Genomic DNA, 12,333 nt, shown 5'->3' on the forward strand with positions numbered 1-12,333 from the left:
ATTGAAAACACTTATGGACAATGTCTGGTGTGAGGATACTTATCTCATCTTGTATATTCTGTCTAAGGCCATTCACCTGGCCAACTTCTCCACCTCATTCTCATGCTTCCTAGCCTTCAAACTGAGTTTGTGGAGCTCCTCAGTATATGCATTGACATCTAACTCCCTTTGTTTCAGATTTTGTAGTCTCTTATGGATTTGAACTTCATAATCTCCTGGAAGGAATTGTGCCTTAAGTCTGATCTTCATATGCTCCCATGAAGTTATCTTCTTTTTGCCTTGTATCCTTTCTTCTTGCATCATATTCCACCAAACCAATGCTGATCCTCTCATTCTTGATTTGACCACATTGACTCTTTTATCTTCTTCTACCTCTTTGTAATCAAAGTGATTACTGAGAGCTTCTATCCAATCTAGCAACTCTTCTCCATTGAGGTTTCATCCATATGTGGGTAATCCATCCAAGTTGTCTTTAGAAATGGATTTGACTGCATCCAAGAACAACTTTTAGTCTTGAGGCATGGCTACCGCTATTGGTTCATCTCCATCTTCCACTTCCTCATCAGTCTCATCACCCCATTCTGTCTTAACCTTCCCCTTCTCCTTCTTAACCTCTCTGGTTCCTTCTGCATCCTTCAATCCTTCTATCATCTCTGCCACCAATTGCCAGATGGCTTCTTGAGTCATTTCCTTTGGAGGCATTTGAACTTGCTTCTTATTCTTCACAATCTGACATACACCAAATATTTCAAAGCATGGCTCTGATACCACTCTGATGCATAGTGTCTTGGAGCCTATTTGTTACACCTTCTTGAGTGACTTGTCCTACTCAACCCTTCAACTACTCAAGTCCTTCCTATGGAACTTGGTAGGGGTTATGATAATGAGACCTCCAAGGTCTGAACCTTATTGACTTGCCTCCTAGGTATATCCAATAGTTTTTGGACAATCAACTCCACCACTTGAGGTTGCCACCTCAGCTTCCCACACACTCCTCTCCTGGGCTCCAACCACTCCTGCAAGGATCTTAACACACAAACACTTCCTATGGTTTCCCAATGCATCTACAAGGTGTCTTCAATTTTTTTTTGAGGTTTAAGGCTCACCAAAGCCATCGCCTTGGCTTCCTAACCCTTCTAGGTCTCTACCAACACCTAAATAGGCCTAATTGCATTAGCCCTCCCTAGGCAATTTTAGGGTCTTAATTTGCAAAAGTCCCAAACAAGCCTAGAAATAAATCATCGATTTGAGTACCCTTTTGGAAGTTGCAGACAATATTGGAAAAGTGCATCTGGGTTATCCATACAAGTGGGGTTTCCAATGTTGCACTATTTTGAAGGGTTTTAGGCCTAACCAGTGACTTGGCAAGATAGGTCTAAAACTCTTCACCAGTCAAATTTTCTTGCTCCAAAAGATTTGGGAACCTTCAAGGGAACTCATAGGGATTTCCATTCATGTTCCACTTGGTCCTGCACCAATCCCCATGTGCTCACAAATCACACCTTTCTTGCTGTCCTAACTCACCTACTCCCAATGATGAGCCTAGGGCTTCATTGTTTTTCCTCCTTCTGGACCTAAAACACCACACAACCTATTATAAAGCTATGTAAAGATCCTAACCTAGCATTCTTAGTGGTTTGAACAGGTGCCATCAAAGAATGCCTAGGTTAGAGCCATTTTCTTGCTCTTAAACCCTACTTGCAAGGGTTTTGCTCCTAGTTGCAAAGAATGGAAGAAGTCTCTACAACTTAGGACAATCAAACCTACAAATAAAACTTAAAGAAGATAAATACAATGAATACTCATAATTACAATGGATTCACACCATCTAGTCTGTACTGGACCGTACAAACAATGAAAACAAGACAAAAACTGTCCAAAATCGGTGGAAACAAGGTTGCTTCACAAACTAAAAACTCGCTCTTGCATTTCCAATCCTATAACTCGTACAATGAAGTGAAATTTGGATTATATCCACTTTTTTTAGTCGGTTCAACCAACTTCCTAATGCCTATAACAAAAAATGCAACTTTTTTAAGAAATTGTAAAATGTTGCTCAACAACTTTTGACAACTTTTTGCTCCAAGATGCAATTTTGGCATTCTAATGCATTTTAAGACTCTTGAAGGTCCTGAAACTACCTAGAAGACCTAAACACAACTGAATTGACCCCTAATACATGAATTCATTCATCTAGAGTATTTTACCTGTGAACTACCTAAGCATCTCACTTCTCAGGCTGTTAGCATCCTGAGCACAATTGACTCAAACCAAAAATTGGACAACTCAACCATGGCTCTACTGAGTCCTCAATGGTTGGTCCATTATTACATCACAAATATAAAACACAAACTTAAAAGAAAACAAATATTTCATTCTTGGAGTGGTAGGTGCCCTGCACCACATAGCTTTAAAGATTTTAATTTCTCAAAAGCTTTAGATTTCTCTTTCAAAAATGCCACCCACACCATTCTAGAATAGTCATAAATAAGTAACATAAAATATCTATCACCTTGAAAACTTTTAGTCCTTTCCAGTCCACACAAATCAATATGAATAAGATCAAGAATTTTATTAGATTTATCATGTACACTTCTGAAAGAAGTTCTAACATGCTTACCCATTTGACATTCTCTACATACCGGATTATGAGGTTTAACAATCTTGGGCAAATCTCTGACAACCGGTATTGAATTGATCTTTACTATGCAATCAAAATTTACATGACACATCCTCTTATTCCATAACCAACTTTCATCAATTTGAGCAATCAAGCAAGCCTTCTCATCAGAGTTCAAATGAAAGATATTTCCATTGGTCTAAGTTCCGGAAGTAATCTCCAATCCATATTTATTAATGATCTTACATTTTCCATCCTTGAATTGCAAATGAAATCCTCTATCCACCATCTAACCTACACTTAAAAGATTATGCTTTAAGTCTTCAACATAATAAACATAATCAATATTAGTCTTACTATTGGTGTAAATAAATATTCATTATGGATATTATTACACTTTACTTAAGTTAACTTAGGATAATGCATTTCTTCGTAGTTTGGATTTGAGACACTTAGGGAAGTGTGCACATAGGGATAAAGCTTGTAGGAGAAATTCCACCTTTTGTGGTCTTGTTTTGTTGTTACACTCCACATTCAGTGGGTCATCCACCTCTTGTGGAATATTATATTATTTCTCCTACCTACCCTTGTTTCTCATTGAGCCACATGTCATGATTGTGTGCTCGTACATCTATATGGCCTTGCCTATATAAGAAGGCCTATATTCATTGTATTAGTGAATCCAGTTGATCATTTTCATATTGATGAGAATACAATTTGTTCTTGTCATTCTTTTGTCTCTATTTTTATACTTTTCATTGTGCCCTTGATCTTGGCAAAATCTCACATGGTATCAGAGCCATTGGGGCTTCATTGATTGGTTTTTGGAGACATCGTGGAAGGCTTCTATTTTCGGATCTGAGGAACTACACTTTTTGGAGGCATCTTGGAGCGTTTTCGACCTCACCATTGTGTCCGGGAGGCCATTTCCATAAAAATCGAGTATAAATTTGACCTATTTTGGCAAAAATCAATTTTTGGGTGTGGAGGAAATTTTCTGCCCAATTAGGATGGTACGATACAAAATTTTCGGATTTTTTTCAAAAAAAATAATTTTTTTTTTTTTTTTTTTTTTTTTTTTTTTCTGAAAATTATTTTCAAGTTTGAAAATTATTTTTGGGATCCATACCTTCTGCCCAGTCAGCAGCGCACAGTCAGCACCCAGTCAGCGCCCAGTCAACATTTTCTTTGGAAATTTTAGACCCCTCTCTGTTGAGCAGTTTGGATTTTTGGGTCAACTTTGGAGGCCCATAACTTGCTCAATTTTGCTCCTTTGTGGGTGCAATTTTTTTTGATTTGGGTTAATTTTTTCAGGCTCTTCGCAATGGTTTAGTTATTTTCTGGTTTTGGTGCACAAGGTTTTTGGAATTTTTAGATTCTCTCAGCTGTACCTATCCAATCCTCAATTCTGCAACTTCAAAGGCCTCGTTTGAGCTCATACGACCTCCTTTTCAGGTGCCATTTTTTTTGAAAGTGCATGTTTTTTCATCTACTTTCATAATCTATGATCAGATTTCAGAGATTTTAAGTAAAAATTGTACTTTCAGATATTGGTCTTATTTGGCCTATTTGGTCCTTGTAAATTGCTTTGATCTTAGTTTAGATCTCTTGCATTATTAGTTTGAGTCTCTTTTGGCCTTATTGAGGTAGTTGTAAAATTGAAATCAGAAGTCCACTTTGCCATTTTTTGCAAGTGGCCCATTGTACATGCACTAAGTATAAAGTGCCAAATTATCACTTTTGGGGGGGTTCTTTGATTGAGTGAATTTGGGGAGGTGTCTTGTGTGATTGTGCCTCTCTTTCCTTATGCTCTTTCATTTTTGTTGCAATGAGTCCTCATAAATTTCCACCTTTAACTCCACGTAATTATGCATCATGGAAAATTAAAGTATGGAGCATATTAATGGAGAAAGGTCTCACGCATTACATAGATGGAACAATAGCAACACCACCTGATCCTAAGGCTGATCCTAAGGCTGATCCTAATGCTCAGTTAGAATGGCTCACTAAGAATTGCATGGCTCTTGGAACTTTGCACAAGTATGTATCAGATGACCTCATCTTTCATATTGAGAAGTGTACTACAATCAAAGATGCTTGGGATATGTTTCAGAAATTGTATGGTCAAGTTGATGAAATCAGAGGTTATAAGATTGACAATGAGCTCACCAACTTGGATCCCAAGAGTTTTGATACAATCCAAGATCATGTCAACAAAGCAAATGAGCTAAGAGCAAAGCTTAAGGATTGTGAAATTGACAAAAAGGATGCTCAATTGATATTCAACTTGTTGGACAAGCTTGCACCATAATATGCAACATTTGTGTCTAGCTTCCAAACTCATCGTTTAACAGTGGGGGGTTCCTATGTTATGCCTTCATTTGATGCTTTCACATAAATGTTGATATTGGAACAATCTAAGTTGTTGAACATGGGGCTTCTCAAGTCTTCAAAGTCCCAAGCTTTGGTGGCTAATCAAGGGAATCAAGGAAGTCAAGGCAAAGATTCCAAAAAGAAGAAGCAATCTAAGTCAAAGCCACAACAAGAAAAAGGACAATCATCCTCTCCATCACAAGGTGATTTTTCATCCTCTTCCAAGAAGGGGACACCACCTAAGAAGGATAAACCAACTTGTGCATATTGCAAGAAGTATGGTCATGATGAGCATCGATGCCACACAAAGCAAGTTGATGAGTTAACTAATCTTCTTAAGAAAAACAACATCAACTTGCCATCCGCCTACACAAAGAATGATTCATCTCCTTCCTCTTCCTCATAGTCTAAGGGAAAAGGGCAAGCATTTGTGGCTACAACAAGTTCTTCACAGCAGTTGATACTTGACTCAGGTGCCTCATATCACATGGGTTCTACAAAGGAGCAGTTTTCTTCATTGGAGCCATCTAAGGTACCTCACATTTACATAGATGATGATACACAAGTAGAGGTTGAAGGAAAAGGTTCAGTTGACATAGATGATGGAACATTTGAGAATGTTCTCTATGTTCCTAACTTGTCTACCAACCTTCTCTCTATCTACCAAATCACTCACTATGGGAATGGGAAAAAGGTTGAGTTTACACCAGATTCAGTTGTGGTAAAGGAACTTGATGATGATGCCTTGGTAGCAGTGGGACAAATCAATGACAACTCAAGGCTTTATTGATTCTTCCACTTTGTGCCAAGTTCACCTTCTAGGGCCTTGCTTACTCATTCAAATTCAGAAAGTAAGCTATGGCATGAGCGGTTTGGTCACCTCAACTACCGTTATCTTCAACAGCTCAGCACTAAAGACATGGTCACAGGTCTACCTCGAATCAGCTTTTCAGAGGGTGTATGTTCAAGTTGTTCCATGGGCAAGCATCCCGAGGAAAAGTTTGATAAAGGGAAAGCTTGGAGAGCTTTGGAAGTTCTTCAACTTGTTCACAATGATGTAGCAGGTCCATTTCCAGCACCTTCATTTAGTAAGGCCCGCTATGTCCTCACCTTCATTGATGACTACCCCCGCTTCACTTGGGTCTACTTTCTTATTCATAAGAGTGAAGTATTTGACAAATTTCAGGACTTCAAGACTCGTGTGGAGAAGCAATCCGGGAAAGTGGTGAAGATTCTTCACACAGATAATGGAAGGGAATATATGAACAAAAGACTTGAGGATTTTTGTACATTTGAGGGGATTGATCTTCAACATTTAGTCGCATACACTCCACAGAATAACGGAGCTGCAGAATGCAAGAATAGAACTCTCAAAGAAATGGCTAACTATATGATTCATGCACGTTCTCTTGATCCCACTTTTTGGGCCGAGGCTATCAGTTGTGCCACACACATCCATAATCGGGTTCCTCACAAAGCTTTGCAAGGTATTACTCCTTTCGAGGCTTGGGCTAGAAGGAAACTGATTGTGAGACATTTCAGAGTCTTTGGGTGTCCAGCATGGGCTCGCATACCTCCGCAGAAACACAAGGCATTGGAACCACAGAGTCGACCTTGCATATTTGTTGGATATCTTGAGGGTGTGAAGGCATATAGATTGATGGATCCTGAGACACATGAGATGTTCATTGAGAGGAGTGTTCACTTTGAGGAAAGCTCTCCTAGCTTAGCCTCTCTACCTCCTCCACCTTCCTCCATTGTGGATAGTGATGCTAGTGATTCAGATGATAAGACTCCTTCAACTCTGACTCGTAGGGTTACACCTCCATAGGGTCCACTTGCAGTTGAGGAGCCTCATTCTCCACCTCCACCTAGACCTCGTTGGGCTCGACAAACACTTGAGTCCATCAGTTCTCTTGTTGGGGATCCTTCAGATACACGGAGAACTCGATCACAACATCAGGATCTTCCACATGCATTCATTGCTACCGCTTCCGATCCACAGACATTTTGGGAAGCATAAGGGGTTCCTGAGTGGGACCAAGCTATGGAGGAAGAGTATAGTTCCTTGATGAGGAATAACACATGGGATTTAGTCCATCTCCCTAAGGGGAGAAAGATGGTTCGATGTAAGTGGATCTATCGGACCAAGTATGCAGCGGATGGTAGTGTGGATAAGTACAAGGCTTGACTTGTTGCGAAAGGTTTCTCTCAGGTAGTAGGTGTTGACTATACTAAGACCTTTGCACCTGTAGCCAAGATGAACTCCATTCGCTTGACACTTGCTATTGCTGCAGCTCATGGTTGGGTTGTACATCAGATGGATGTGAAGAGTGCTTTTCTTCATGGTGACCTTGATGAGGAGATTTATATGGAGTAGTCACAGGGTTTCATCTAGGATACTTCTTTGGTTTGCAGACTAAGGAAATCTCTCTATGGCCTAAGCAGGCCCCCAGGGCTTGGTATGCCAAGATGGATTCCTTTCTTCTCTCCGCAGGGTTCACCAGGTGTCATTCTGATCCGAATGTCTACATTTTGCGACATGATGACTCTCACTTGATACTTGTGCTCTATGTTGATGACTTAATCATTATAGGGAGTACTGCATCCATCATTAGCAGGGTCAAATCTGCTTTGCATGATAGATTTGCTATGACTGACTTGGGTCTTTTGGACTACTTTCTTGGGATAGAGATTTCATAGTCACCTTCTGGGATTACACTATCACAGCCCAAGTATGCTCTTGATCTACTTGCACACTTTCATATGGCTGATTGTAAGCCTGCACCGACTCCCTTTCTTTCCAGAATCAAGCTTGAGACTCAGTGTTCTTCTCCACCAGTTGATGCCACTTTGTATCGTCAACTTGTGGGTAGTCTCATCTACTTGACCCATACACACCCTGATATTTCATTTGCAGTTGGCATGGTTTCCCACTTCATGCAGGAACCACATGAGCTTCATTGGAAAGCCGCCAAACGTATCCTTCATTACATCCAGGGTACACATCACTATGGGATTCACTATGCAACAGACACAGGACTTCGCTTGGTTGGTTACACAGACTTTGATTGGGCTGGCGATCTTGATGATAGTAAGTCTACTTCCGGTTACAGTTTTCACCTTGGTTCAGGCCCCATTTGTTGGCAGAGCAAGAAGCAACATGCTATTGCTCTTTCTTTGATTGAGGCTGAGTATCGAGGTGCTGTTAACGCAGCGACTGAGACCATTTGGCTCCAGCAGATTCTCACAGAGTTTGGGTTCACCACTCCACGACCGATAGTTCTACATTGCGACAATCAAAGTGTTATTGCAATCTCGAAGAACCTGGTCCAGCACCAGTGGACCAAACACATCGAGATTCATATGCACTATATCCGAGAGTTGATTCAGGAGCAGGTCATTGATTTGCAGTATTGTCCTACAATGGAGCAGGTTGCAGACATATTCACCAAACCTTTCACCGAGAGTAAGTTCCAATAGTTGCGAGCTCTCTTGGGGGTGCAGGATGTGTCATTAGGGGGTGGTCAGCTGACTTCTCCTTCCTCTCTTATTGGGGGGACTTTTTCCTCTTTGAGGTTTTGTCCATCTTCTTTGAGAGTCTTTTGTACTTTCATCTCTCTTTTGGGGGGGAGTTTTTTCCCACTGGGTTTTCTCCTTTTCTCCATTTGTGAGAGATTGCATTGCATGGTTTTGCTTGCATTTGCATATTGTACATGGGTAGCTATCATGGCCTAGTAGCCGAGACTCATCTTACATTGTCGACTTGAGTCTTCATTCCCCTAAGTTGCACTTAAGGGGGGGTGTTGGTGTAAATAAATATTCATTATGGATATTATTACACTTTACTTAAGTTAACTTAGGATAATGTATTTCTTCGTAGTTTGGATTTGAGACACTTAGGGAAGTGTGCACATAGGGATAGAGCTTGTAGGAGAAATTCAACCTTTTGTGGTCTTGTTTTGTTCTTACACTCCACATTCAGTGGGTCATCCACCTCTTGTGGAATATTATATTATTTCTCCTACCTACCCCTAGTATTTCTTACCTACCCTTGTTTCTGATTGAGCCGCATGTCATGATTGTGTGCTCGTACACCCATAGGGCCTTGCCTGTATAAGAAGGCCTATATTCATTGTATTGGTGAATCCAATTGATCATTTTCATATTGATGAGAATACAGTTTGTTCTTGTCATTCTTTTGTCTCTTTTTTTATACTTTTCATTGTGCCCTTGATCTTGGCAAAATCTCACACTTACCATCCAATGATATTGTTCCTTTGCCTTTGATCCTACATGCCTTGTGTCTCCAAATCTGACCAATCCACCATCAAATTCTTGCAATGATAAGAACTTTCTTTTGTTACCAGCCATGTGATGTGAGCATCCACTGTCTATAACCCATTCATCATATTCTTCAATTTTAGCAACCGAAGCCTTTTCCTCAGTATGTGTTGCTTCAATGACAGATATTAGAGAATCATCCTTGATAGAAATAAAGACCCAATCTTTGCCGGATGAGGCACCATTACCGGATCCACTCACAGGTTCATCATCATCATCATCAAAAATACAATCATCATCACCAACATAATAACATGATTTATCCTTATTTCTTTTGAATCTAAGTCTGCTATGATATTTAGGATTAGGCTTATAATTCCTCACAAATCTTTCATGATTTCTAGCAGCTCTTTCGGGACATCTAGATGCAAAATGACCAATATTATTGCATGAAGAACATTTAAAAAGGGACTTTTCCTTCATACTTACTTCCAGCTGGTCCTTTAGGGATTCTTCTAGCAATCGGGGCTTCCAGCTCTTCAAGCTCTCTTTCTTTTTTCTCAATTTCCTCCACATCCTTAGCATACATCTCTTTTTAATCTATCTTCTGTTTACTAGAGGTAAATGCTCTAAATGCAGTCTTAGTTTTAGCAACACTCTGATCTCCAAGTTCTTCAAATTCAAAAGTAGTAAATTTCCCAAGCAGTGTATCTGTGGTCACAAGGGTACTTGACATTGTTCGGAGTTCATTGATAGCAGTAGCCATGATAATATCTTTCATTTGAGCTCTGATGAGAAGGCTTGCTTGATTGCTCAGATTGATGAAAGTTGGCTATGGCATAAGAGGACGTGTCAGGTAAATTTTGATTGCAAAGTAAAGATCAATTCAATACCGACTGCCAGAGATTTGCCCAAGATTGTTAAATCTCATAATCCGATATGTAGAGAATGTCAAATGGGTAAGCATGTTAGAACATCTTTCAGAAGTGTACATGGTAAATCTAATGAAATTCTTAATCTTATTCATATTGATTTGTGTGGACCGACAGAGATTAAAAGTTTTCAAGGTGATAGATATTTTATGCTACTTATTGATGACGATTGTAGAATGATGTGGGTAACATTTTTGAAAGAGAAATCTGAAGCTTTTGAGAAATTTAAAATCTTTAAAGCTATGGTTAGATTGAGACAAGACTAAAGATAAAGTGCTTAAGATCAAATGATGGCGGTGAGTTCAACAAGTTTTGTGAAAGGAATGGTTTTAGGAGACAACTTTCTGCACCTAGGACCCCACAACTGAACGGATTAATGGAAAGAAAGAACAAAACAATTTTGGATGCAACAAGGACAATGACGACTGAAGCTAAATTACTTGATATCTATTGGAGAGAGGTTGTTAATACCAATGTATACACTTTCAACAGAGTACACATAAAAGGTGATACCAGTAAGACTCCTTATGAACTATGGTTTGGTAATACTCCTATTGTCCGATATTTCAAAATTTTTGGAAGCAAATGTTACATTAGAAGATATGAAACATTAGGAAAGTTTGATACTAGAAGTGATGAAATATATATCATGAAAGCACAACACACATAACACCAATATTTGATGTGGAAAACCCAGAAAGGGAAAAACCACGGTGGGAAACCCTACCCACAATTAGATAAATACTTTGCAGTAGTATTATGAATAATTACAATGGGGTCTGCACATGCAGAAAGGCCAACAACCTAGAGCTCATTGCTCATCACAAAGGGAAGTCTCACTGACTTACATAAACATCGGACTTCAATCCAAAAAGCAATGAACTATGAAAGTAGCATCTACTAATGCCTGATACTATTCCAGATAAGCACTGATGTCTGCTCTGCAATACAAAACCTTTCCAGCCTTCACTGGAATGATACGACTCTATTCACACATAATCCTTTCTCTGATAATGCAAACTTAACCAACCATAACCATCGATATCCAATTACATGAATAAGTCACTTATAAATACAGATCATCAACCTTATTGACAAGGTCGGCTAAACCCTAAACCCATAAACCCATAATTACAAAAATTACATCACATGATACCACCAGACCAATATTATGATTTACATTACATAGCATGGACCTAAATCAAGTAACCAAACAATTATATCCGTACGGGATTCCGCTAAGACCAAAATCCAACAAGCTTCAATTGCTGGTAGAAACCCTCAGTGAAAGTTCAACCGGATCCAAATAGGACCACCATAATAGCACACCATCCAATGCAAAGTCACAAAATGCTTGGGATATGATCAAGAAGCACCAACAACATGATAGAAACCAATTTCATAAGTCGGACCCAAAATCCACTGACCAAGTCACCAAATAATGTATATCGGTAAAGCTAATCGGGAACACCAGAAGCCGATAAAGCTAAAAGATAGCTGAGAAAACCAAGAACAAGTTGGTAAAGGCAAATACCAAAAGTGATAACCAAATCAAGAAACCACCAAAATATAGAAAGCATACAATCATCAGAATAAGCATCCAAAACCGATTCCAGAGATCTGATCATACCGGATCAGAAACACAGCGAAAACCAAAATGATCACCAAGACTATCTGGGATAGATCCAACCAGGATAGTCTCCAATCAAGATACGGTGTTGACATCAATGACAACACTTAACCAAATCTAGCATATTGCCAACAACTTGTAGGATATGAATTATTGAGTTGATAGAAACTTGATAATTCTTTATGATTAGATTTACGTATATGTATGTAATAGCTAAATTAGAGTTGTACAATGGTGTTTATCTTTAGTATGTAGGAATGTTTGATTTGGTTAAACCTGGGGTTAGGTCAATCCATGGATGAGAATAACCTAGTTAGAAATCTTATTATTAACTATATAGGAATGCTAATGGAATATAGTAAATGGTCAATATACCAAATAGAGCAATGAAGTGGGTGGACATAAGACCCACACTTAAAGTACCAGGTGATGAATTATTTGGCCAAAGTAGTGTAGGTTGCTACTGTCTACAAAATCGGTTAATTGTGATCTAG

Source organism: Cryptomeria japonica, chromosome 5 (assembly GCF_030272615.1).
Source record: "Cryptomeria japonica chromosome 5, Sugi_1.0, whole genome shotgun sequence".
In the NCBI taxonomy this organism is placed as follows: domain Eukaryota; kingdom Viridiplantae; phylum Streptophyta; class Pinopsida; order Cupressales; family Cupressaceae; genus Cryptomeria; species Cryptomeria japonica.